This window comes from Anser anser (assembly GCF_964211835.1).
Source record: "Anser anser genome assembly, chromosome: 1".
NCBI classification, from domain to species: Eukaryota; Metazoa; Chordata; class Aves; order Anseriformes; family Anatidae; genus Anser; species Anser anser.
The window spans coordinates 50,807,194-50,817,397 of record NC_139720.1 but is presented as its reverse complement, the minus strand read 5'-3'; the positions used below and the strand labels follow the sequence as shown (position 1 = coordinate 50,817,397).

General features: G+C 35.5%; 1 long non-coding RNA gene across 1 annotated transcript; it reads left to right on the top strand.

The window, feature by feature from the left end:
- The first annotated feature begins 1,885 nt into the window (after positions 1 to 1,885).
- On the top strand, positions 1,886 to 9,941 carry LOC310893002. The gene is made up of 2 exons (XR_014578639.1): positions 1,886 to 3,879; positions 5,647 to 9,941. It is a non-coding gene; the product is annotated as an uncharacterized lncRNA (long non-coding RNA).
- Positions 9,942 to 10,204: the final 263 nt, after the last annotated feature.

Below are 10,204 nucleotides of genomic sequence, written 5' to 3'. Positions count from 1 at the left end.
GTGTCCTTTCCTAGTTCCAACAGCAATGCTGGGTTAAGGAGCTCCTTCCTTTCACTGTCTCAGGTCATTTATTTCTTCTCCTGTGTCACAGTTCAATTCCTCTGCCACCTACTTTTTACTTAACAGAGGCAAAGCCATTGTCTGAGAAATGAGGTAAATCATGAGTACCACTGTGCTACTTACACCTGACTGTCTTTCTGTAAGTGTCAGGGAGATGTGCTGTCTCCAGAAATTTCAGAGTTTCATATCACCATAAATGTCTGACCAACAAGCAAGAATAAAAACTAAGGAAAACACAGCTACTGGCCATGTTTTGGACTCATGGAAAAGTCCATGGATATTCAAAGGAATATCACTTACAGTCTGCACTTTAGTATCTTGCATTTTAGCATATCTCTCCAAGTATAAATAATTAGAGCACAGTGGCTTTTGAAGCCTGTAATACTGTGACTGGCTCTGTTTGGCATCAGAACTTCACCTGTACTCTGCTTTTTTTTTTTTTTAATTTAATTTAATTATTTATTTTCTGAAACTCTTCCATCCCCTGTCAATATTTGGTGTTTTTATCTTGAGAAAGTGGTAACCTAGGCATGTCCAACTATGCCCAACATCCTGAATGCTTCTTTACTCCAGAGAGCACATGTAACAGAAAGGAAGGAGAACATATTTAGAGGGTATTTTCAACTGTGCATTCAAGTCTATTAGCTTAGCTTATAGACTTGAATGCACAGTTGAGAAAAACAGACTGACAAACTGTGTTTACTACAGGGTTTACAGAAACAATGTGAGCTGTTGGCATTTAACTACATGGGCATTTAAACTTTGCCTAAAAAAATGGACAATTCACAGACTACATTTGCAACAACAGCTGTTTGTGGCTGAGAGCTGTTGTAGTTAATACCAAATGACTATAGCAATTCTATTCAGTTCTGGATTCTGAATCAAAAGAAATTCTTATACTCAATGGTTACTTTACACTAGGAAAAATATATTTCTCTGTTTGCATAGAAAAAAAAGTTCAAAAAAAGAAAGGGGATATAAAGCATTCAAAAATAAGTGTTGTAATTTTCCTCCAGTTTGTTGCACCTTTGCATCCTAAGGGGGCAGGCTTCAGGAGTTGAGTATCTCAACCCCTTCAGCATGCTTGTGATTTTCACTTCTCAGCTGTGTCATTCTTTGGCTCATGTTTGAACCATACGGACAGTTGCTGTCCTTCTCACCCACACTTGATGATAAACCTGCAATTTAAAAGAGATCGATATATATATATATTTCATCAGTGTATAAATCTATGTGTTTGTACTGCATATTGTTAAATGTCATTTGGTTTAGTCTTCAATTCGCTAGGAGTTACTGAAATCCATTGATTTGAAACCTCAAAATATACTCACAAGTCCTAACTGCATCTTCACTGCATACCAATAAACAGTTTTTCCACCAATATTTCCCTTCCTGTCTTTGACATAATTCTTTAAGTATTAATATTTCTGAGATTTTTTTCTAACATGACAGATATTCAAATTAAAAAGTAGAGTCTGTTCTGGTGGTGGATCAACATATGGACTGCATGTCATGACAAATCCCATTATCTTAAAAATCTTCACTATGGAGAGCTGCTAAATTTTTCAGAGCTGCTTTTTGTTTTGCTGTTCTCTTCAAACTAGCATCATATCCTTAAATTATCCTTCCTGGATCATTTGTTCTACTTTTATAAAAATGCCGTCACAAAGAAAATGCTTTCTAAAAAGGTATTCATGGAAGTTTCCTTTTTGTTTTTCCTAAAATATCTTTTCCGGCTAATATGGAAAAAAAAAAAAAAGAGTTCATATTCTATTTTTACATATATTATTGTGTCTGTTCAATTTACAAACCACAAAGGGCAAGCATCAAAAGCTATACCCAGTACAGAAGAAGAACACTAATCAGAACAGGTTTTGTTTCATTCTTATGTAGTTTTCTCTATTTACATATTGGTAAGAGGTCTATGCTTGAGTGTATCTTTCTGATTTGATCTTAAAATCTGTTTCTCTAAAAATAAAATAAGACTCTTATTTGGTTTACCTTTTTAAATTTTATCTTATTTACTCTTCTCTAAAATGCTATCAATAGTGTAATAGATAGATAAAATTGTTTTGTTTTAAATGTAAGTGCTTACATGACAAGCTTCTTGTGAAATATCCAGTCAATACATCTTACCTTGTTAGACTTCTACACAGCTGATTTCTGCAACCGTGATAGTTAACATAGTTCCCTCTTATAGCCAATGGAGTGAAGTAAACTTTTCTTTTGTGCAATTATAACTGTTCTGTCTCTGTTAGGATGGAATAAATTGGCAGAAGAATAAGATCAATTTTACTTCAATATGTATTTTCTCTGATACAGTCTTGTTTCTTACTGCTTTACCTCCTTGATTATTACATTTTCCAGAAAACTTTGGTTTTGTTAAAAATGTTACAATGTTTTTCAATCATAGTTCAGGAGATCTGAGCCAATTAAACCTGACACAAAGTAGGTGATTGTCACCACCTCTATTCTCCACCAAGAGCCAGTACAGAGATGCATGGCTTAACGCTAATCACATATTTATGTGAATGGTATTCCTTGTTTTCGATGTTGAAATAAATAATATGTTTCAATGGATGGGGGCATTTTATACTGAATTGTAAATGGCTGTAAACTAGAGAGAGAAGTTTTAGTTCTGACTCTAGGAACTGTCAATAGGCAAGTCCAGTCCAGACACTGGAGCATTCACACAGGTGATGTTGTTCCTTGTTTAGTGGAATGATGGCCACCAGCTGACGTCCAGAAAAGAAAAAAAAAAAAAAAAAAAAAGGTTTAAGTTGATTACCTTTTGGGAGAATGAATTAAATGTGAATGGGATCACTAGGGGGAAATAAGATTATTCCTAGAAAGCTACCATGGTTTCCTAGAGAAAAAAATGTTGCTGAATAGTATCTGAGAGATGATTCAGTTAAATACACAGCCAGCTGTGTTTAAAAGAAGGAAAATAAACTACAAAAAGTTGTTTTTATGTGAGCAGGTTGAATATGACGTTACTTCTCATATTCATATGGGTCTTATATAAACATCTGTAACTGCCATTTTTCTTTGTTTATTACAAAAACAACACAAAACAAATTCCCAAAGTTATCTTCTAATGCAAAGGGATAAATAACTAATCTCTCTTTTGAGGCAAGAGCATGTCTGAGTAGCTAGGAGACTATAGGGCTTGTTCTCACAGTTAAAGACATGCTAATGTTACTACTTCTTTAACAAGGCCAGGTTAAGCTTTAAATATTGTTTTAGATAAGTCAAACCATATAACTGTGACAGAACCAGAAAGGAAGAAGTCAGGCCCCCTGGAGACTCCAAAACAATAAAAAAAAAGTGAGGAACTGGTTCATAAGGTTTAATTATTTTTAAGTGTGTATGTAATTAGTTAGAATAATTGAATTCTAACTAATTGGAGAATTGAATAATCAATTCAATTACAGAATTTTGTTGTTTCATTTCATCAGAGCCCTAAAGTTTGCCAGTGTGGTGGAATCCTCATTAGGCAGGTACAGCGGCCGTGATCCCACTAAATGCCGCAGATACTGTGCTGGCAATTTGATCAATAAGGAGGAAAGCTGGGGTAGAGCACTTGAAGTGGAAGGGTGGGTGGAGCTTTACAGCAGGCCATGGAGAGATGTGCTTGAAGCTAAATATTAGTAGCTTTGGAGCTACTAATAGACGTTAGGGGAGAGGAACAGAGAGACAGAAATTGGAGTTCATCTTTTTAGCACTTTGGTGTTGTTATTTGAGAAACAAGATTTGACTTCTGATGATGTGATACGTTGCATTCAGGTTCAAGACACAGACATATCAAGCTACATTCAAGTGAGCATAAAAAAGGTCTTGATTCCAACAGTACACATGGCAACTAATCATTACAGTTTTATGATCTGTTTGATATTAGGTCAAGTCAGGCTTTCAATGACTTTTTGTATTTTTCTGGGTTGTCTATCTAATGAATCAGGTAAACTATGGCAGGAGATATGAATTTTAAATATAATAATCACAAGCCTACAATATTTGTTAAATGATAAAAATATATGCATGGTAGATGTAAATGTTCACAATTGCATACAATGACTTGAATGCATACATTTGTACAAAACTTTAAGAAAGGAAGATTTCAGTGAGGGAATACGATGATAAGGTACTGGAAAATAACAAAGGTTTCTAAGAATGCTATTGTTGATATTTCTGGTAGCCATGCTGCAGAAAATTGATCAAAAGGATAAAAAAGAACAGAGACTCTGCACTACATGAATTATGCAAAAAAATGTAAATGAATAATTTGCTTCATTAAAGACAAAGAAAAATCAAGTTCTTCATGAAAATATGATCCAATATTACAAGTGATATTACCATAATATTAACAATAATTAGTATTTTGAATATGGATGTTAACAGTCATTTTGTTCTGTCATTTTACAACTCAGCATAAGCCAATCCAGCTGTGGCCAAACAACCCTCTCTTTGCCCTTGGCTGCATGTTCCCTATTCTCTCCTTGTGTTGGCTAAGGCTGCTACAGAGCCACTTAGTGTTCCTCTTTCTTGGTGACTGACGGTGGGGCTCTGCTGGTGTGGAGGTTTTTTAAACTCTGAGTGAACAGAAAGAGTATAGCTATTACTAATGCTTGAACCTGGAAACAGACTGTATGCACAGTGTTATAATCCAAAACTTATTATTGCCAAAAGGGAATAAGTTTTATATATATGTATAGTCATGAATTTATTGTTAGTCTAACTTGATAGTCTAATCAAAATACAACAAAAGGTTTTAATAATAGTAACACAATACTTTCACTTAATAATGACACTGCTATTCACATTCCTAAGTAATATGGGAAAGTCTCTTTAATACAGCTACTTAAAAAGAAAATCTTTCCTAGTCTCTACTCCTTTTCTCTGGTGTTATAATCACTTTTCAGCAACTCTCCAGGTCCTAAGGTAGCTGAATAGTTTTTCTCAAACAGAGGAGGCAGGAAAGGGTGTCAGCAAGTTGTCTATGTCCCTGCTTCTATACCAGCAGGGGTTTGATGTTTCTGCGGAAAAAGAAATGGGACTCTTTCTCCTTGGTCTTGGGATCCACTTCTGTTTATTTTTATCCCTTTTCTTAATGTGTATGTGAGCATTCTCTTTATTTGTGTTCTGTTATTTTCATTTGATTTCACTCAGTTTTCTCTTCTCTTTGTACCTTCAAAATTGTTTAATATAATTGTCTTCCTACAGTGATTGCTGACTGACCATTTTGATTTCTGTTTAAGTTGTCTGGTACCATTTTGTATTTACACTCTTGCAAGCCATATTTTATTTCATGAGTGTAGATAATCCAATCTACAAAGAATAGTTGCTTGTTCTCACTATAAACTAAAGCTAACCTAAGCCAAACCTAACAGCTAGGTAATTGCTATCATAGCCAAAAAAAAAAAGCTAAAATCAGCTTAGGACACAGGCAAACCCAGACAAATCTGGAGCTCCTACAATGTCAGGTTAGCACCAAGCCTGTGACCTTCTACTTGTAATGCAAAAATACCACGCTTACTGGACTAAAACAGCTCTACCTCTCTCTTTGTTCCTCCCACCACGTCTGTCCAGCTCAGGAAGATCCTGACCAGTCTGAGTTCTGCATAGCATGCAATGCATTTCTGCAGCTCTTCAGCTCCAAGAAAACATTCTTCATGACCTCAGAGAGACTGGAAGATTGGCGACTACTCTGGGATATACTGCCTGAAGTGCCTATAGGACCTATTTGTCCTAGAGCTCAGAGAGTACCAAAAGGAGTTATGTCAGGACTCAGATGAGCTCATGAACAAGTGTCCTGCATACAATTTACTGTCTGTCTGAATTCTGCTGAACTTTATTTCTGCCAGTGCAATTCTACCAGTCAGGGACTTTTGCAATTGGAGATGGCCAAGTCCTCCCAGAGCAATGGATGTTATGGATCCTAATAAGCAGATGTTGGAACACTGCATAACGATTTTGGTTTATGGGGAAAAGTACAGCTACGAAATCTGCTGTGAATGCAGGAAACAGTTACACCTAATTCATGATTTTTCTTTGCCAACCCGTTTTTTGTGGCTGTTTCTTGGTTCTTTCCCTGATACGGTCATATCCAGCAATACCTTATGTTCATAGCAGTAACCTTCCTTTGATTCTGTGGTTCCTTTTTTGAAAGAACATGTGGTAGGAATTTGTTCTTAAGTTAGAAATAGTCATCTACATTATATTCAAAGACCACAACAAAATACTTGAATGCTTCTATTTTTCCTGTTGTATTTACCCAACATAGGAAGAATTACCTTTTATAATGTGCTTTAAATTTGAGGTTAGGGGCTCACATTTGTAGTCAGGTCTCTTAGGGACTGCAACCCATATACAAACCCATTGATTTCAAGAGATTGACATCTGGCACCTGCAAGTCAAAGAGTAAGCCTGTTGTTAATGACTATTTAATGTTATAACTGTTTTCATTTCGGTTTAGGAAGATTGAGAACAAAAGGAAGATATTCTACTGGGTTTTGAGGACACACAAAATTCACATAAAGATTAGAATTTGTAACAGCCTCTGCATGTCATTGTGAACAATTAATTAATTATTCATTTTATGAAGGAAATAAATGATTAATAGAGGAAGCATCACTCTGAGTGAAGTGAAAATTGTTTGTTTACCATGCAGTAATCTGACATAACAAGTGGTAGGTGAAAGGTATTTTAATGGGAGAAAGGTAAGCTATTTTCCAGTAGTTACTCATATGACTGCTTCTCCCTTTGCCAAAAAAAAGAAACAAAAAGTGCAAGTTATAATAAATCTTCTGTATTTCCCTTCATGGTGAATCTTAAAAAAATTAAAAATAATTTTAAAAAATGGTATGATGCATAACTTGTAGACATGTCCTATGACATTTAAGGTTTGTCCTATGTCCTATGACATTTAAATTTGAGAAAGATGGAAAAAAGTAAAAAAATAAATAAATAAATAAAAATGACTTTGTAATGTCATCAGTATCGAGCTCTGCTGGATTTCTGAGAGAAATCAGATGGTCAGATAGCAGAAAACATGCTATTGTTTGTACTAGGGTGTTATTCTGGGGACATCCAAGAACAGAGCTCCGTTGTGCTAAGCAGTATAGAAATGGAGTAACTGACATCATCTGCCCCAACAGGGACACCAGCAGTTCCTCAACAATGGGAATTCAGTGGGGACAGCTAAAGCTGTGCAGGGCACTAGATCAGACCTTAGAGCTTGCTCCAGGCTGGAGAGTATGTCCTCCTGATAAAGGGAGACGCTAGGCAAAACTACTAGCTCAAGATCAAGAGCTGCATCTATGGACAGCATGGATACCTAGAGGAAAAATCTGAATCTTGATCTATAGCTGTAAATGTTACATCACATTTTTGAAGCAAGATTCAGGGTCAAAACTGATACCAAGTTGTACGGCTGTTACAGCGGAACATGAAGTAGACATTCTTGGTTTATGAAATAACATTATGATTAAATATTTAAAAGATGATGCAGGAGAAAAATACTATAAATCCCACTAAAATTATTTTTAATATGGGAATAAGAGAACAAAGTGAGTCCTTGATAATATAATTCCCTGGGCTAAGGAGAGAATGCCATTTCCTCAAGAGTGTTTTGAAGAAGCCCAATTTTTATGAATCACAATAACATGTTCTTGCCAAGTTCTGTCCTTGTGCACTTCAGTTCTAAGACACAGTTAACAGCCCTTTCAGCTATCTGAAAGTTAGGAACATCTGCTGTAGCACTGTGCCAATGTTGCCAGGGATTGGCTCTCAAACTGAATTTTTATTTGTTACTACCTTACCAAACCCATTTTGCTCAGCAGCATTATGTAGAAAAAGGGAATTGTGTTAGGTCTTTCTGTAATAGATAAATCTTCTATTTTGTGGATGGAAATAAATAAATAAATAAATAAATGAGAGAGAGAGAAAAAAACACATTCCCTTAAGTTAATATTATTATAGAAACAGTTATATGCTTTTTACAAACAATTCCAATAGTAGGTTGTAGTAAGTTGTAAATAGTAAAAAGGTGTGCTGCCTGTTACTTATTCTGTGGTACAAATGTTTCCTGGTTTCCTGGTACAAATATTTACAAGCTGAAAAATGACTTATTGCAAATCCCCCCTCCACACACAGCCTATTTTCCCAAATACATTCAAGTTAGACCAATATAATTTTAATTAATATTTGTAAAATTAAAGAAATTTAAAGGAGCCAAAAAGTGCCCTCAGAACATTTGGCTAAAAATGATAGGGCTGGCATGCTCTTACTAATACTGTCTCAGTTGTTCTTGAGCTTAGTGTCTAATTGCAACCAAATTTACCAAAGGACAGAGGTATCAAAAGGATCCTATAAGCTTTGTGAAAAAAAAAAATAAAGTTAGGGAGATGAAAGATTCCTTTTTCCTTCCTTTTTTTTTTTTTTTTTTTTTTTTAAGGAAAGCCAAGGAAGATTTTACTGAGCTTTGCACATCAGACAATAGAGATAACTGTAACACACTAGCATTCATAGAGCAACCAGCCTAACTGCATGTGTTTCACCAGTGATAGTATGTGGTAATTCAAAACATAAGGAATCACAGAGAAGGATTTGGGAGTCCTGCAGAATAGGTCATGTACAGAGCTGGTTACCTCTTGTGGTGGTGGGAACACTGATGTATACATATTAAATCAGAAAGGAATAAGGTTTTCAAGGCCATTAATTTACCCACTGGAGCAGAGCTCAGTTTATGAATTCTTGTCTCCTACTTCAGTGCCGCATTTCTATAATAATGAGAGAATTTACTACTACTACTATTGCTCCTATGACTACTAAATAAATAAAAATTAAAAACTCCCAACAAGTAACAAGTGGATCTTACTCTTTGAATTACCTGTATTCTCTATGTTGTCTGTTATTTAAATCCATATTGGAATTAACTATTAATTATTGTCTATAACTGTCAAATACTTATATTTAAAGCAGAAGCCTACAGTTCAAAGATATCTGCTTCATTTTTTATATTTAAAAGCCAGTAACTTTTAACAATGATAACAAGAGAAAAAATCAGCCCCCCCCCCCCCCCCCAAATCCAGGATAAACATTAACCCATAACTTATTTATTTTAAATGGCTTTGTGTTCTTTGTGTTTTGGCTGGATAACACTGAACTCATAATATATGATCTCAGTTGTTTGTATCCAAAAGGCTTTATGCAGAAGTTGATTTCCTTTATTTATTTATTTTTATGAGCAAACAGTTTAGAGTAAATTTCCTCTAAGCTTTTTCTCCTAGAATTTCTCATTGCATAGCATATCTGTCTTTCACACTACTTAACTACTATTTGTTCTTCTAACTTGGAATTCTTTTGAGTAAATAGTTTATATAGAGATGTGTAACTTAGAGACACATTTTCTTTTCTGTAAATGTTCTGCATATTGTTCCTGCATGTTTTTTTCTTGTGCAGTAGAAAAACATTCAGCTTGCATTTCAGAAACATTTGCTGTAAGTTAGTTTCAGAGCTTTCTCAGATGACTGTGTTTGTTACCATTTTTTTTCACTTGTTTGCTTGTTTTTAAGTACACTCACCCTGGGAAGGGCCAGAAAGTTAGAAGCAAACAAGTAAACACCTTTTTTTTTTTTTTTTCAGATAAGCAGATAAGTAAGATACAAATATTCTTGAATATCCTGGAAAAGAAACTGAGGGGTCAGAAGTCAGTATTTCAATATTATTTTTTAGGATAAGATATGAGGAATACTATTCTTTAATATTAAGGCCTCCATTTTTAACAATGTTTTCAAAGATCTATTATTTGAAGTGCTTGTTTTGAAAAATCTCTGCTGGTTTCAGCCACAAAAGAATTGCACAGAGAAAAAAAAAAAACAAAACTTTATCCTAGATTTCCTTTCCTTCCCTTCCCTTTCCTTCCCTTCCCTTCCCTTCCCTTCCCTTCCCTTCCCTTCCCTTCCCTTCCCTTCCCTTCCCTTCCCTTCCCTTCCCTTCCCTTCCCTTCCCTTCCCTTCCCTTCCCTTCCCTTCCCTTCCCTTCCCTTCCCTTCCCTTCCCTTCCCTTCCCTTCCCTTCGCTTCCCTCCCCCTCCCCTTCCCCTTCCCCTTCCCCTTCCCCTTCCCCTTCCCCTTCCCCTTCCCCTT